The 18784-nt window shown below is 39.3% G+C and overlaps 1 protein-coding gene across 1 annotated transcript in view; it reads right to left on the bottom strand.

Moving 5' to 3' along the window:
• The window catches only part of N (neurogenic locus Notch protein), a 386036-nt gene that overhangs the window by 208299 nt on the left and 158953 nt on the right, over positions 1–18784 (bottom strand). The window lies entirely within an intron of this gene.

Raw genomic sequence — 18784 nt, 5'->3', positions numbered from 1 at the left:
CCAAACTTCCAATGAATTAGGTCCGACTAATCAATTATAACGCCATTGGAAATGAACGTTACTTATCCGATGATTCGGAGTAACCATCGAGAGATATTTTTAATTGAGAATAATTAAATAACTCTCGGAGCTCGAGGAGGAAAATCGGTGGTGGATTAATTGAAGATACAGTTCACGGAGATCGAGCGACTCTGTCGTTCGATTGGGCCCGTTTTGTCATTAGCGGTTACCAGAAATTGATAGAAGGCATTATAAGGTACCAGGCCCGGGGGATTTAATTGGCGCCAAATTGGAACGACCGAGCGAAGATCGAAATCGCTGAAGATCGAGAGTCGATTGCCGACGAGGGGACAGAGATTCGGGACGCCCGTTCCTGATCATCTTTACGAGGCTATCAAGCGACGCGATGAAAACATTCTCGCGCGGTATATTAAGAACACTTAATGATAATCCTCCTCCTTCGGCTATTGATACGCGTTCTACCATTACAGCTTCATATCGCGTACACGCTTGTATTACAGCGGAATGTTACATTAGACGGAGAGAAGAGCGCCAGGCTTGATGGAAGAGAGAGATACTCGTCGCTACCAATCATCTTCCTTTCGTGATTATTTTACGAAATCTGACGATTACCGTCTCGTGTCGACACGACTCATGACATATACAGGGCGGAGTTTTCTTCATCTTGCTATTTGTATCTATTAATGTAGAAATTAAAAAGAAATTTTTACTGTCAAGTGGGTTTTGACGATAGCCTCGACATTTATTACTGCACGCTGATAACTGTGAAACTTTTCGCAAACTCTCATTGTTACGAATTCTTTTATCAAAATGTAAGAAACGAAAAGATTTCATACAGCAATTAGAATCAATTTTTCGTCCTAGGCTCAGATAAAAATGTTCGGAAAACATCAACTTTTAATCTTTTTGTTAGTACCACCAATCGTAATTTTTACATACATCATTCAATTCATTATTTAGTAAACAGTTTAGCATCTCCAAGAAACGCAAATCGTTTGGTCCAACTTGAAAGAAATATATTTTAAAAGGTGCCTGAATATTAACGTACTCATTGTATAATAATACAATTCCTTTTTTTTTAATACACACGTTTAATTGCATTTGGAAAACATGCTGATAGAATAAATGCATAAAGATCGGCAGTCTGGAGATAACAACAATGAAATCTCTTCATCGACGCTGCAAACGTCAGATTATGTTTCTCTGTAAATATAGTTGTTAAAATTAATGAATATTTCGAGAGATGATATTTATTGTTCCGCTTTGTACTTTGCGTTAGATTGTTCACGCGATTGCCCCGGTATCGAATGAAGCAGCGATCGAATGAAAAGAGGGAAGAAGAATGATCCACGCGTCACGATAAACATGGCGGATGGCGCAAGTGTATTCCGGTTCCCGCGCATTTTCATTCTCCTTTCGCACGAGACTGCCGCAGAACATTGTTCCGAATCCAGATCTAGATCATCTCATTGATTATACATCGGAGACTCCGTTACGCGATTACGTTTCACGGGACGGAAACGAGACTACCCTACGGGACTTTTGATTCCAGACCCTGGACTTGCACAAGATAGATCGTGAGGACGTTGATTACGGCTACGTGGGATGTTACTGTGTCACTCAGTTTCAAACGGCACCGGCGTTATAGTTGGAAACCCCATAATAACATTCGGATTTATCTCTGGCGAAATAAAACAATTGATCAAGTTTTCGATGTTTATGTAATTTTACTTTTGAAGATGCGAAGCATTTAATTTTTATTTAAAAAAGTATATATGTGTTGGACGCGGATCTTTGTATAAAATAAAAATTACACGGATTTTAAATAGTTCCAATATGATCAATTTAATGCATTGATATTATTTAATTCAAATTATCTTATTATTAATTTCAAATGATCTTATTATTAATTTTAAATTATTTTAATATTTCGGCTATCAATTTCCTTCATAAATGTATAAAATTCACAGACTAGTTGTTAACATTTATTCATCAGTTATCAGGTGTAAATAAATTTCATTCAAATTTCCTTCATGCTATGAAAAATTCCTACAATATTAAACTTATGTATTTAATGAAACGTACTCTAGTTAGTTAGAATTTACTACAATTTATGGTATTTTAACTCTTGCGCTTTCCAAACATCCTTGTAAATTTCAGTTTGTTTGAATATATTACAACAAAAATTTGTTTTTGGAATCAATCAAAAATCAGTACCATCTATATTTGACTGACGCTGTATTTAATGTATCATATAATTGATTCTATTATTTAATGATTCCTCAGTGATGCAAGTTTTGCACGTTTTGATGTATTATAAATTTATTTGATTTCGCAATGAACCGTGTTACAAAAATGACAAGTCTCGATCTATTGACAGCTTTCGCAAATTTTTTTTGAATTAAGAAAATTATTTAATCAGCTTCTATGAAAGAGTCTTTATAATGTCAATAATTTGGAAATCAATACTGTAAAACCAATTATTCTGACTCGCAAAACAAGTTCGGCGTTGATTTCTGCCAAACTGCGATCGTTATGCAGAACAAATTCGCGGAGCCCGTCAATCGACGTCTGCAGAATCCACTTTTCGGTTGAACTTCTAGTTTACCGGATTAACCGTGCGCACGGGCAACAATTAATTCCGCGTCGGGTGTTGTTCTGTGTCCGGAGCCATGACGTAAACGGATGCACCGGCGCGTAAAGTAAGGAGCATAATGTCGGATTAACGCGGCTAATGGAACGCTGGTACACGACGCTTTCCCACCGTCGTAATTGCCTAAATTGGTTGGACTCGATAATCGTTATGTCAGACGATTCTTGACGATTAACTTCCCCGTTGGACACTGGCGAAATTTCGTTCCCGCGCGAGCCGAAGAAGAACCATGATTCTTCCAATCTATGCGTTCTATGTACAAGCTTTCACAGAAACTGCAATTAAAGATACTATAATGTTCTTCATAACAGTATATTTTTAGTAATCTGCAAATCTATTCGGTAAACATCAAATTATTTATATTAAAGTACTGTTTGTATGATTATAATGATATTGCTTATACTTTCAAGTTTCATCAATTACAAATTTCAAATTCATGTATAAATTTATTATCACATAAAATCGTAAATCAATTTAAATCTTACGTAATTTAATATGATTCTTGTATAAATAAATTCATTTCTTTTATACATTTATTTACGAATTTTATACTTTTATGGGAACGCTTGTTTGTGGTTTATTCACATTTCAAATATTCTACAGTAACTCTTATACGCAAATTAAACTATGAGCCTCAAAACGAAGCTATAAATTTTAATTTCATCGTCGTTAAATCATTACGTAAACGGAAACTTTTTCACATCCTTAAATGTATAGGAAATACTAAGCATTTTAATTGTTTAAACTCGCAACAATTATACTAAGCGTGTACAAAATTTCGACAATTCTTATAATTTGTTATAGTTATCAAACGGTAAGGAAAATATATAGGAAGTTATTCACAGCAAAATCGTATAATATAAATAAAAATTATCTTACAAATACTAAAATTATATCGTATTAGTGTAAAACGTGATTAAAACAGTACATTATAGCAACGAACTTATTATGTACCAGCTAGGAATGTTTCGAACATAGATACAGTGACAAAAATTGGAAACCCAGAGTAACAAAACAACATCGAAATCTGCGGACGGTGCGCAGAACAGCGCCGGCAGACTCGGTCACCGCGGGTATCCAATCAGAGTCGCAGTTTCGAAGACGAGTTAGAAGCAACCGAGTGTCAGATTAATCTTCGAGACAGCAGGTAGACGTGCCGGACACTGTCCGATGCGAGAATCATCGCGATATTTAACTGTAACAGCGGCCGTTGGCATCGCGAGCGAGCAACGAGCGCGATAAGATTTCGTCAGGATTAAGATTAAAAACGATTGTCACGCGGTTTCGCTCGTCTAACGTTGGCCGAGGCCGGAATTCTGTCGCGAGGATGACGTCCGGATGGATTACGCTCGCATACGCAGGACGCGTGCACGTCGGGATATATCCTTCCACTGGCGGGACCCTATCGCTCTGCTGGGGACGCGCGACCGAAGGATCTCATAGATCCGGTCGATGACCGCGCCGAGATAACGAAACCGCGTAAAGCCGGCGGAATCTGCGACGAGATCCATCGAAAGAACCGAGGACCGAATCGTGACAAACTGGATAGTCCGGATCCGAGAATTAATTAGTCGGGGATACACAGATGTCCCGAGAATTGTAGATCGATGCCGCAGATAGCCGAACCACCACCGAATGCTACCCCGCGGCTCTCAGAAAATTATTTATGCAAGCGGATCGAAACAACTTGCCCGGGTTACTTTCAGTCTAAACAAAGAATTAGAAAATTGATTAATATTGTGATCGGTGTGTTCAACTCTCCTCCTCGCTGTTCCGTGTAAAACGTATCGCTGAGAACTATGAAGCTTCCTTAAATCACTTTGTCGGATACGGATTTCTCAACTGCACGAGAAATTGCTTATAATGGTGGACTAATTATGGTTTACGTGGAACTATAGAATTAAGCGCGGCTTTTTTACTTGGATAATTAAACGTATGAAACGAGATCGTACAAGTTTCAATGAGAAAATATGTATGTATCGTGTAATCAGCGTGCGCTCGCTCTTCGTTGAGAAGTAAAAAGGAAGAGTTCTCGAACAAAAAGCAACTGGAATAAAGACAGCAAATAAATATGGACTCAAAGTGACTTTTACATTTTTAATGGTATTTGAACACAATATTTTTTATATCTCTTTATTGAAATTAGTAGATACATAAGATTTCTTTCGGTATCTTTTTAAATGTTATAGTTGCTTTATGAAGATTCAGAATATTGACCTCATATATTTAAAAAAAATAGAAAATAGAAATATACGAATATGACTGTTAATTTTTCGTCTAGATATCAATAAAAATATAGAAGTTACTTTGACTATATTAACCCTTTGGCTACGGCAGACTTTGGCATAGCCGTAGTTTTCCGAATATTGTTTTTGAATATTAAAATATTCAATACAATGAATTCTATTACATTAAACCGATATTACTTGAAGTGAGCTAATTTTAAGCTTTAATTACAATATATAACATAAATATTACACGATATATAATTAATCAAATTTAATAATAACCGGGGGCGAAATTTGATCTTGACGCCTATTGGCGCCCACAGTACCGGGAAGCCACATGTTTCGGACGCCAATAGGCGCCAACAGTAGTCAAAGGGTTAATATAATATATATACTGATGTAAATGAATTATTCTAGAATATCTAGCAAGCTGTTCCACGGCCGAGAAATTGAAAAATGAAACAGATAATCTCGATCGGTTGGATTTGCATGTTTGTCCAACTGCTTGTATAACGCAATTAATGTTCGAACACAGAGCATTGATCCGTCTCGCGAAGTGCGAAACTTACGATGCATTCAGATATGCGGTCGACGTTTCTCATTATAAAATGCAAAACGCACAGACACGGTTTCGTAACGTCTGTTTTTCATTCCACACCGAACGACATATTTACCCGGACATACGTATTTCGCACGGCTACTATTTACGCAAATCAACGGAGGGAATCGAGAGTGCGTAAAAGGGTAGTGATTAATGCGGCAAAACCGTTGATCGGGATCGAGCTGTCAAGGTTACATTCCGTTACAGTTCTCCGAAGCAAACGTCGATGTAAACGTAACGCCCATTCGTTGCTTCACGTTTCCATGGACGAACGGGGATCCGTTTTGCCTCGGAGCTTTCCACCGTCGGTGTTAATAATTTGATCAAATTGGATCCGACCGGTGGATCAACGCGCCTTTCGACACTGTCGCTTAGTAGGAATAATTGATGGTCCGAAGCTATCGTTGCCTAACAATCGCTTAATTATACTAACGCAATATGCCTGTCGCCGCGCTCTTACTATTTATAATCCAGTGAAATCCTGTGGGCGGCCGCGAGCCGCTCCGAGCGGAGGCAAGGTCTGGCAACTTTTTCTAATCAACTGTGGATCGGTGATCTATTATGTGTTTCGGGCCTCGTGCGAACAACACGAATGGAGAAACAGTGTTCGCCGAAGATGTTCCGTGTTTCGAATATTTCGGGATACGGGAATCTAACGTTTATCTAAATTGCTGATTGACTGTGCGAAGTTCGAGACTCGTCGGATCCTATTCTCGATTATTATAGTTTCTACTTATAGAGTTGTACTACTCTGCTGATTTATACGCGATTCTTATTTTACTGCTTCGTGTTTTCGAAGTGTACGGCATTTCTCTTCCCACAAAACGTGCTTGAGAAACTCGGCGAGACATTGGAGAGCAGAGGAGAATATTTCGTTCTCGCTTATTCGCTGGGAATTCGCGGTAGCCTTGCGATTTGTTGCGCCTCGAAATAGTAAGCATAAAAATGCGATGGAAGAACATGGATTTCCGAGATTCTAGACAATTTATGACATTTCTCGAAGGATAGTCCAAAAGTGTTATTTTATCGCTGAACCTGCCGTCGTATCGGTTTTACGTCTTTTATTTTAGAATTGCCGAAATTGTGAAAACTTTTTCGGAAGAATTAATTGGATAAATTTCATAATTAGATGGTAAATTGTAATCAAACCTATCGTTCTTGTACAGGAATTTAAAATTGACTTCAAAGTGGAGAAAAAGTACTATTAAAGAGATAAGTATTGACAGGAACGTAGAGTTATCCTGAAGGTGGAAGGATCTTTTTGTTGTGTAATCTACTTGCGCACGCTAGTAGTAAATGTTAACATTTTTTGACAAAGATACGAAAAGAATTAACTGCCTGTTAGTGTCTATAAGAACTTAAACCTTTTCAATAAGGTTAAATGTAGGAAAACATGAGGCAGATAGAGCCACTATAATTATGAATGTATAATTATAAAAGCAAATTTGTAGTACATTTTTTACTTTATACAGTTTTCGTAAAACTGTACTAAATAACTGCATTACAATAGAACCTCAATTATCCGCTCTACCAATGATCTGCACAATCAAAGGTGAATCATACACAAAATAATCTATTGTAAAAATTAATAAAAACAACATTCGTTACTTCAACTAAAAATAACCGTTCTACCATCTAAAATTTACGTTACTCTACTTACTCCAGACAATCGAGGTTCTACCGAAATTCCAAAATAATGTTCTCAGAGAAACGAATAGAATAAAGTTTAACCCTTTCGCTACGGAGCGCATTACCGATTAGTTGACACCGCGGTACGGAATGCTACAAAGTAGAAGCCGTTTCTTGTTCTCTAAATTTTACAATGATATTTATTATTATATTTAGTAATATCATTTTGCTTTCTAAAATATAAAAGTTCGTAATCATAATTTATTTTTTTAAATATTATAGTCAACTGTGTGTTTATATATATACTTTTATATTTTAGAAAGCAAAAAATTACCATATATATATGGTAAACGCTCTTCGTATATAAATGGTCATTCTCCGAGGGCGTATATATACGGCGGAGCGAAAGGGTTAAGCATCTTTTGAGGCCCAAAGTCCGCGTACATGAATACATTTTGGGCTAACAGATAAAACAGTTCCCCAACCCGTGCCGTAGATCGAAGATCATCTCGGAAGCGTGACCACCACCGGGCACTTTTCCTAAGGACTGAACGACACCGGCTTCACCCCCGACCTCGTATTCGGAACACGTAGCGGGCCCCTCGTCCTCCGGCTCGCGTCCGACGATAATTCAAAGGTTCGAGATCCCGATGCGTATCAGGATCCGACACGAGAAGCTCCTCCTCGGGGGTTTCTGTATTCCTGGCGCGCAAACGAAGGTCCTTAATCGTTTCTCGCGACGAAGACGCACGCTCGAAGGAAACCCATTTTCATGGACAGCGTCGGCCAATATTTATCGTCGAGATTTTTTCGAATGTCGATGAAATTTCCAATTTCTCGACTCAAATACAAAAGTTTGATCAATCCTATCAATTGCAGTCTACATAAATTTAGATGAGTAATTGGTCTAACAACCCTAAACAATTTAAATTATTTGGGTCAATGTTATAGACTCTATTCCACTTGTAGAGGTGTTAATATATTTTCTCTGACGCAAGTGTATGTTTTCATTTTATTAATTGCGGCTATTATCAATCCTTTTACTTTCCAAACTAGTAAGTTTAACTATTTTAGACCTTGAGTGTCTTTGAACGGAATTTTATTTATTACTTCAGTTAAAATAGTATTGAATGCAATGAACTTTTATTGTATACCACAATTGACCAGTGACATATAAATGAAATTCGTTCTACTTATGCTACGATCACTTATTAATGATATTTTGAGAATATACAGCTCCTCTTTGACGAAATTTTTATCATATTTTATAAGAATTGATTTACAATAAATGTAACTGAGTTCACAAGAGATGCTGGTAGCGAATGCGTAAGCTATTTAACGCAGCTGTAGTAAAAAATGTAGACAACGACCGGCGATATCCAAGAGAACATAGGTGTTACACGTTCCACAGTGCTTCGTGGCCCGGCGTTGCTAGACACGAGCGTTGCCGGCGAAATTCGAAAATCTCGCGGTCGGCATTCAGGGCACGTAGTTATCGGTCACTCCGCGGCGTAGAAACGGGTTCTTCGAATTGCTCGAGATCTTTGTTTCCCGGCCCGTTCGCCCCGCGTCTTTTACCCGGGTCTCGATCCACGGAAGAAACGGGCTCCGCTTCACGAGAGCACTTCGCCGACCCGGCTGACCTCGTCTAGGCTTCGCTCGCCGCGTAGAAACGACTTCAAAGTCGAGCGATCTACGATCTAAAGGAATCGCTCGTGCGCCCGGAGTCCCACAGGCCGGCCGGCTCGACGTGACGCGTTCACGAGCACACCTCGCTACAGGTATGAATATGATATTGCGTGCGAGAGACGAGTGACATCCAGACGCGGGACCGTTTGACGAAGACCGCGCGCGCGCGCGCGCGAGCGCGGCACACAAGGCTGTGAGAACGGCCGACGGTCCTTCGTTAGAGTACTTTCTTCTACTTTGGCGTCAAGGTTAACTACGGCTGCGCAACAGATCTTGATAGCATTAACATACTTCGTCGATCGCGGCCGGGTTTTCTGCCACCGAGAGCGGGGAAAAACGAGCGCGGGGGCGTGCGCTAGGGATGCCGCCGTGTAATTTCATCGAGAACTTGTTCAGCGGCGTCTTATTAGGCGCTGATTAGTTTCACATATTTGAGCAAGTCGGAGAATTCTGCTGCGCGACTCGCTTTCTTTTTCATTACCAACGTAATCGCTTTCCGTCCTTTTTCACACGAATTTTATTTCACTGAAAATCATATCTAAGTAAACGCATTAAATTAGAATGCTGTGATGAAGGAACGATTGTTGGATGTCTGAGAGGGAACGCGAAGTTTCATCTTACGTCATATGGTTAAACAATTTATTAAACATTTGAGAATATTTCGATTTTTAGGATACTTTTATTTGGAATAGATGAAATTCGTTAAAGAAGTACGTTGACTATAACAGCGTATGAAAGTATAGAATTTATAAGAATAAAAATTAATGATAATTTATCATCTTGACGAATCATTTTATCCAGATGAAGAACGAAATAGATGATTTTACTTTGATAGTAAAATAAAGGTTCTCTAATAATCTTTAATGAAACCATTGTAACAGTACAAAACGAATTACGTATTTATTGAAGAAAATTCATTTTAATACTTCATGAATTTATTCGAAATTGTATCCGATTCTGCGTTCTCCTATCGTATGTTTATTAACGCTTTATCTATTTATATAATTTACAATTACTTCGCTATTAAGAATATTGTAAATATTTTTGCCCATATGATAATTCGAAACAAATTTATTTACATTCCCGAGGTAACTAATTCGTACTGAAGTTGACATTACTATCGAACATTATATTAAAATTAACAACAAATTGTTGATTTCCAAGAATTACGAAACTGTAGAATCACAAAGAAAACATGACCTATCAGTCTAAAATTACAAAAGCCATCCTCGTCAAGTATTACTTCAGTATCTTTCGCGGTCTCCAAATCGCGCGCCTCCTTATACAATTTTGATTATTTGCCTCGAGCAAATTTAGCGAGCCGTCTCATTCCTCGCATAAATGACACGAGCTAGCAAGTGAATTATAAATTCTGAAGCGCTGTTCAAGCATGCTCGACCGCGTATAAACTGCTCAAGAATTTCTGGAGGAGACGAATTCGAGGAGAAGGCGAATTTGATACTACCAGACAAGTGTACCAGCAAAAACGCCACAGTTCGCGACAGAAGCCGTATTAGCGTCGAGCAGAAGAAGAGAAGAGGAAGGAGACACAGGTGCGAACGATACTTTCGGAAACCACCGCGGTGAATCGGGTGCGAGGTTCGGCTAGAAGCCGGGAAGAATTTCACCCTGCGGGGTCAATCACAGCGAGCACCGAAATTGCCGAGGATGCCACGGTTTATCAAGATCCGTTGCGAATCCATCGGAGGGCTAAGAAACACGGATTCTACCTTTTGCCTGCCTCCGCTCAATTAAATTCGACTTCGGGGAGATTGTTTTATAAGTCGCATCCTTGCCCGAACACACACCTGCTGTGCACGTCCGCTTCTCTCTGCGCACGTGCTTCGAAACGGGCGGTATCACTAGATTACGAATTTAATATTGTGATTTGATATTGCAATTTGATATTGTTACGACGGAAGCTGTCGATTGTGGAGATCGAGAGAAGTTGGCTGTCGGATCGATATGGTGGTTTCCGGCCAACGAGGTTGTTTAACCCTTTGACGACTGTTGGCGCCTATTAGCGTCCGACACATGTTGGCTTTCTGGTACTGTAGGCGCCAATAAGCGTCCAGATCAAATTTCGCCTGTTTCGCCCGTTTATTGTTAAATTTGACTATTAAATATTATTAAAAAAAGCTTAAAATTAATATTCACTTCAAGTAATATTGCTCTAATGTAATAGAATTCGGTATTTTGAATATTTTAATACACTTCCTCAGAAATGCATGTCTAACGAAAAACTTCGCCGTAGCCAGTGGACGTCGCGAGTGAATTCGTATCGTACCGTACGGCCGGTGCGTGCCAAAGTCTACTGTGGCCAAAGGGTTAATGAGAAGCGAGACGCGAGATTCTCTCGAGCATATAAATAATACTCTCAGATCTAGCCATATTGTTATTGTACAACTAATCTTATAAGAGTTGCATATTGTGTTAATTGTGAATAAAGTGTTAAGAATGAATTCACCGGCGAGGCGAGGCCGAACCCTTTGCAACAATATGTTAACCCTTTGCACTCCAGGCCATTTTAAGTCTAGATCTAAAATAGCTACTTTAACCAGCTGCATTTCCATTTTATATAACTTAGTACTATTTATGAATATGAAATTGAGTCTAGTGAACCATAAAACTGTTACGCTTTTAACAATATTTTAAATAGAAGAGGCGCCACTCAAGTGCTAAGGGATAAAACGATTCAAAGGATAGAAAAGCGTCAATAGATTATCCTCATGCCACTAAAATTTTTAACACGTTGACAGCCGTGCACGTTACGTATATGTGGTTTTATTTTTTTAACTAGGTTTTTAAAACGTTACTAGTTTATTCATTACAGAAATCATTCTATTGAAATCACTGTTTACAGTTTATTAAGTCCAAAGATTGTTTCCCTAATATTTAACTAAATGTTTATAATTATATAAAAAATATAAGATTGTATCATTAAAATCAGACTGTATGTTACTACTTTATTAATTAATCATTTCGATATTATGAGAATTTTTGAGGACGATATTCGGCACTCCACGTGTTAAAGGAAAAAACAAAGTCCTGCTATTATATCTATTGTTCTGCTGCTTACAATAGATGCAGAAAAATTGTATTTTGCATAAATACTCTCTGTCTCGCTTCACTTCCCTTCAACTTTTCCGATGCGGTGAGTATTATTCTTTGAAAATGGACACGAGCAATTGATTAAATCTGAATCACTTACAAAGTTTGATTAGATCACTCTCTTTACCTAGTAAACTTTATAAAACTGTTTATTTAGTATGTACATTCTTCCTTCATTTTCAATTTGATGAATTCTATGTATGCAAGAATGTACACCGTATACTTCTAGTTATTAATTATTATTAGTAGTGTTTCTTCGCTCTTTATTTTTCTATCGAATTTGTTTTCATGAGTCTATTTTGATGAATACATAAATCTTATACTTTACAGCTCAGTTAAATATTTGAGGTATTTTGAAATTACGATGTTCGGCGTTTTCCTTACAGTCACAGTGTTTAAGTTAAAGATGATAGAAACGTACTTGATTAAATAGAGTTTAAATGCCTCCTCCGAATTGTAACAATATAAGGATATTTTGCAAATTTACTGTATTCACCTGTTCATCAAAACCACGTCTTCTTGTTTAAAATTTAAAGTCAGCTTTGCTCAATGAATATTAAATCCTAACTGTATAAAGGTAGCATAATCATTTGTCTTTTAATTAAAGACTTAATTAAATGGAAGAGTTCGTGAAATATAAACCGTCTTACATTTACAAAACAAATTAAATTTCACGTAAAAATGCTTAGTCTAAAGCCATTGAAAATTTATCTTCCGTAATGGAGCCCTTGATTTTGATAATAAGTTCTAAATAGCTCCGCTCCAGAGTCCTTGAATGCGAACGGTTAACAGCATTCTAAAATTCAAACTTGACATTCGTAATATAAATTATTAAGCAGAGAAAGGCAAAAGATTAGAAGAAATATATCGAATAATCTTGTTGCATGAATTCGTAGTATCGACTACAGGCGTGCATCTGCAACGTCGATGATATGCCAAAATGACGAGGACGCGAGCCTTAAATACGCGCATTACTTAAACGCAGCTCAAAACGGATCGCCAAGCAATCAGAAAATTAGTATCCAAGGATTCTTTCGCCGGAGATCGACTACCGTTAACTATCGGCCATTATCGATCTCATCGAGGGTACAGAGCATTCGATTATTTGTCCCCCGACCACGGGGAGAGATCGATGGAGGTTCTGTCCCCGGGATGTGGCAGCGTGCTCGGGCCACCGCCTCGTAACTATTTAATAACATAGTAGCTCGCAGCAGCAGCACCACCTGGCGGTCAGGCATGCCACGTCAAAGTCTTTATTAGCTCCAATTGAACATTATTGCTGCACGGGCGGCGTAACCGGGATCGCCGGCCGAAGAAGGTAAGGCGAAAGGGTCGACGGGACGTAAAGGGCGGATGGATGGACGACTATCGTCCCGACGTCGTTACGCCGGCAGGTATCGGGACAGGTGAAGAAAGCCGCGCATCTAGGTACGATGCTTAATGGTCCAGAATGGGATGCGCGTACGTCGATGCAAAGATGATGCATACGCGCGTTAACTACGCGGCCGCGGCCATGGCCGCGGCGGAGTGGTTCCAGAGGGTCCGGAGGCGAAGGCAGAGGCGGATTAACGGCGTTAAAGGGAATTATTGGGTAGCAGCGCGATTAACCCTTCGCCGATATTTATTAGCCGGCTAAAGCTCGATTACTCCTATCCGATCTAGAGTTTGCTTCGTCCACGTCAACCGGATACCGTTCAATTAAGGATCCGTGCCGGCGCTGAGCTCTCCTCCTTATTCACCTCGTCTTATACTTGGGCGTTCCACTACCCGGAAATTCGAAAAATTGTAAAACTTTGCAAGTCGTGCATTAACCTAGGCCTGTTTCTCGCTTGCGCTGTATTCAGGGGCAATTTGGTTCTCCTCCGACGTCTTGAGAACTGTGAGAACTAAATGGGTTTTATCTGTACTTGTCCCAGACCTGATACCATAGAGTCACGCGCTTGTTGTCCGACGCTTACGCGTTTGATGAGAAATTGCAATATTGAGGCCATGGCAGGAGGACTGGCAGGGATTTCTAATACCAGTGTCTCACTGAATCTGAATAGATAATAATTTGCGATAAATACATTCAAAGATCTACTTCGTGTTGTATACGAGTCATTAAGTGCTTTATTTATTCATATTTTTATGTTTATGTTACATTATAGTTTTATATGTAAAAATAATTGCTAAATAAGTAATGGGTTTTAATAACATTTTTTAAATTTCTTCTAGTGGGAGTTAAAAAATAAGGTAAATATTCCATTGCCAAAAATATTTCGGAACCTTGGACTACGACATTGAAGTTAGACTTTGTTTTACAATGTAAGAATGACGTGGATGAACACAAATGTCTACGCCGCTACAAGAATAATACTAAATCATAAAATAATTGTACTTGTTTTCAATTTCAAATACAAAAAAAAAGTGGAACACTTCAAAATATTATTTCCATGAAATTTCATCGAACAAGCAGTTGCAAATATGTCTTGACAGATGTTAAATGCACATTCATTAAGAGAAATATAAGAAAAAGCTTATTAATCGAAACAATATTTTTCCTTTCCTACAATACAATCAATAAAAATTTGGTCACATGAAATACTAATTTAAATCATTATTTCCAGTATATCTAAAATACTACTTCAATTAACTTCTGCGCCACTCCATAAATAACTGCTTTCAATATATTATTTCTTTGACAAATAAATCGAATAAATCTTGCAATATTGTTTCTTACGAACGAGAATAATCCGTTAATTACTGTCAATGCTTTTTCAAATATTTTTACCCGGCCCTGATTGCGCACAGGAGAGATACGGCGGCGACGCGGCAGCCGAAAGAACCCGATTGAATTTTCAATGGGGGCTCCAGCGACTCGAGAAAAAGGTGGAACACTCCGGACTTATCACGAACGATGGTGAAAAGCAAAAGATAGAAAAATGAAGATGTCGAGCAGTCCGGGGAGGACGATTCCGGGGCCGACAAAGCTTTCTCGCGGCTCCCGAGCGCTCGGGGAACAAAAAGAATCGCGGCGATCGTGTACGTGAACACTTACACCCACCGACGCCGAGCCGATATAATTCAATATAATATAGGACCCAGCGACATTATCTGCTCTCGTGCAGTCAGCTCGACTCCGGCCCCGATTAATCTCGACTCGATCTCAACAAAGCGCCGATTTATGTTCTCCGCGCCGATCGCCCTTAAGTCCCCCGCTGGAACCAGTTTTTGGCGAGCTCGTTTCCTTTCCGCGGCAACCCCTCTCCCCCCCCCCCTTCGGTTTTCCTTCTCCCTTTTCTTTTTTACACAAAGGGATACCCGGTCTTCCTCAGGGGGGGCCTCTCTCTCCCCTCTTTCCGTTGCGGTCCTGCGCGCGCTCCACTCGTGACATTTGTCGCGACCACGTGATTTTGTGGGGACAACCCCGATTTAAAGCGAAATCGATTTTTTGATATCGGGCCAGACCGTTGAACTTTTTTAACGTCTGCTCGTATTGATCAATTGCGTTACACGTTTCTGCTGGCAGTTGTTTTATCAACGTTGCGTCTACCGGCAGCGTGTCACATTTTTTATTTTTAGACTGTTGGAATTTTCGAGATAACTTCGCGAGAAATGATTGGGCAGACTTCTTAACCCCTTGCGCTACGATTCCTTTCGCTATTAACGGAAGTTTAATACTCTCCTTAGTAGGACCAGACAAAGTCTCTTCTATCTTTTTTATTTGTTTTCGTATCTAGATAACAAAAAAATTAAATTTGATCTCGAGATAGAAGAAATTAATAATATTCGTATATAGCGCATAAAATCTTTATCGCGAGTCTGACTCGTTATTATAGAACAAGGGGATAGTGCAACCATGTATTATAATAAAAATGGCGAAAGATGTAAATAAATTAATTCTTTTATTTTTTTTTATAAAGCAATACGCGTTAATAATTTTATGGAGCGTGGTAGGTTTAGGGTTAAACGAAACATTTGCTTCAGTAAAAAATTTAGCGAGCCAGACAAAACGGCCAGTGACACATTTGTACTTTCAAATTCTTATATCTGTAGATATTTTCATATGAAACTATTAAATACATTTCTTAATTCAATCTAAATAAAAAAGACAACAACAGTTCTTTTTACATTTTTTTATACCAAGTAAAATTGAAATTTAATTTCATACCACGTAAAAATTTAGCGATTTAATTTCATACCAAGTAAAAATTTAATTTAATTTTATACCAAGTAAAAATAAAATTTAAGAAAAGCATTTACATGAATTTACACGTTTACAAAAAACTTCAAGCCATTTAGTCCTATATAAAAAAAAAAATTACGCTATTTTAAAATCATTGACTGGACGCATATCCACGTGGATACCCGAACACGTGTGCCGAAGTTTGTCCGACTTGCTATAGTAAAGGTTGAAGCACCGTGGACGCAAGAAACTGCCCTTCGAGAGGCAGACTTTCGCAACTTCTGTGAAAGAACTTCGAGAGAGACCTTTCGTTTGTGATCGTGTAACGAACGTTCCGTAGCGAACGCGCGATCGTTTCACTTTCTGCAACTGTTGCGAAGGGAAGGATCTTAGGCAGCGATCGTCGTACGAGATCGGGTCGAAAAAGGCGCGGCCCTTGGTACGAAAGTGATTTTTGAGGCGTCGGAACGTCGAATTACGAGCAAATCCGTAATGGGCCGTGGGATCGACTCGATGGATCCTCGTTGTTCGGCGTCATTATGCGCTTCACGTTCCAGCGTCCGTGCTCAATCGGTAATTGCGACAAAGACGAACGACACTACCGCGGTTCTCTCTGCACCCTCATCACCACGCTCGCTGGGCCGCAACGATATTTTCGAGAGGTCGACGCGACGTGCATGACCATTCTCCGTTCTTTTTCCCCCGCGATCGTCGCCCTGATCGTCATCCTGATCGTCGCTCTCCTCATCGCCCCGATCGTCATCCTGTCCGTCGCCCTGATCGCCATCGTCATCGAATCTCGCGGCGCGTCGAGCGGAGCGCATCTGTCCGACCCGCGCGCCGCTCGCTCGATTAAGCAATTAATGGAACAGTTTACACGCGTTCTTGGAAAATATTCACGGCAATTCTGTTCTCGCGTCGCCTTTGATGCAGTCTGATGACCGCTTGAAATCCTCGGTTACGAGGAAGCCTTAAGTATCGCCAGGGTAAAGAATTTGTCCAGTTGCACAGTTACGCGCGACGTCTTTCCCGGCTTCTTGCAGTTAAGCAAGCCGTTTACACGCTTGCAATCTCTCGCGCACACTGACTCGTTCGTTCGGATCAAATGTTCTCCGGCGGTTACCGATTATTATTTGACGAGTATGCGCGCGGAGGAAATAAGACCTTCCTTATTTCGTCGTAAAATGTAAATGATCTTCGAAAATATATTATTATTATGTATTTGCAGTTCTATCGAAACGAATGGCTTTTACCTTGACAATCGGATGTTGCGTTAAACTTTTGACTAGAAATGAATTTATATTCACAGGTTTTGCATGCAAGTTGATCGTATTGTAGTTCCATTTTATTGTAGATCGGATTAATCTTTTTACAGACACAGTCTCTATTTTCAAATAAAACTTACGTCTTTTTTGCAGACGATGCTTACGTATTTGTAATCAAATTTATACTAAATGTAAAAGTTAAACGGCATTTTTTAATAAATACTGAAGACTAATTATTTTCAATGGAACTTGTATTATTTTATCAGCAAGTATACAAATCCATATTAAATTTAAAATAGACAGCCAAGTTTGCTTTGCGAAAGGGTTAATTTTATTTAGAAAAAGATGAATACGATCTACAAAAAGATTACTTTCGGTATCGATTTCATTCGAATGTTTCAAACATAAAATGATTAAAGTGTCAGTCGCTGTAGAAAATCTCCCCTTTCGAATTTCGATTTCACAAATGAAATGACTTTGATTTCGCGGGTTAAGTGAAAGTTGTTAGATAATGAATTCCAGCTAAAGATAAATACAGCTCGAGAACCTTACGAAAAATCGGCTCCACCTTGCCTCCGACATTCGCATTCGTTTCACGGGAGAGTTCTTCCGCGGGCGACCATCGAGATCGTACTGCTCGTGCGTTAAGCCGAGGCGATCGGGCCGGTAGCCATCAATTTTCAATATTTGGGTTCGTCGAAGCCATCGGAAAGCTGTTCGTCTTGCGCGAGCAACCGAGTTTCACTGTCAGAAATTTAATAACGGAGTTCAAGCGGCAAAAGTACCCGAATACATTACGCCGCGCGTTGTGTTACGCGTGTCCCGCAGAAACGCGAGGGCCCCGATCAATTTCCATGGCCGGGGCCAGTCGGTGTAACCCTTGTCCGTGCGCGCCGAATTTCAAAAGCGAAGACACTGACGAGATTAAAATCTGCCCCGGACGGTGATCAAAATTTATGTTAAGTACAAAGTAGCCGTGATGCGTGCCTGTTCCACTGTCAGAAGACCAAGGGGGGGATCAGGGACCGCTTTATCCGATTGGCTCGTGATCGCCTGACCAACAATTTTGGGACTGTCAAGAAATTACGGGACCCTCGAAGAAATTACATAGCTTTCGAGAAACTCGCCAATATTCGAGGGAAATTCACTCATTTTGAAGCCCATAAAACAGAACAGGTTCATTGAAACAAATTATAACGACTAATGAACAGAATTTGCAGTCTGAATGCAAAATCTTAACATTTTCGTGTAGTTCGCGTAAATTTCGAGAAATTCAAAGTTCTATGACAATGTTATAAGATACGTAAATGAAGCCTAATAATAATTTGACAACGCGTAAAATGAAAAATATTCATTCAGAGTAATTATACGATTCACAAAAACAAATTTTGAAGTCTAACAACGAAATGTTAGAATTTTTGT

The sequence above is a fragment of the Augochlora pura genome, chromosome 8 (genome assembly GCF_028453695.1).
Source record: "Augochlora pura isolate Apur16 chromosome 8, APUR_v2.2.1, whole genome shotgun sequence".
Lineage (NCBI taxonomy): Eukaryota > Metazoa > Arthropoda > Insecta > Hymenoptera > Halictidae > Augochlora > Augochlora pura.
Note: the sequence above shows the minus strand (reverse complement) of the source record. Positions and strands in the feature narration are given on the sequence as shown.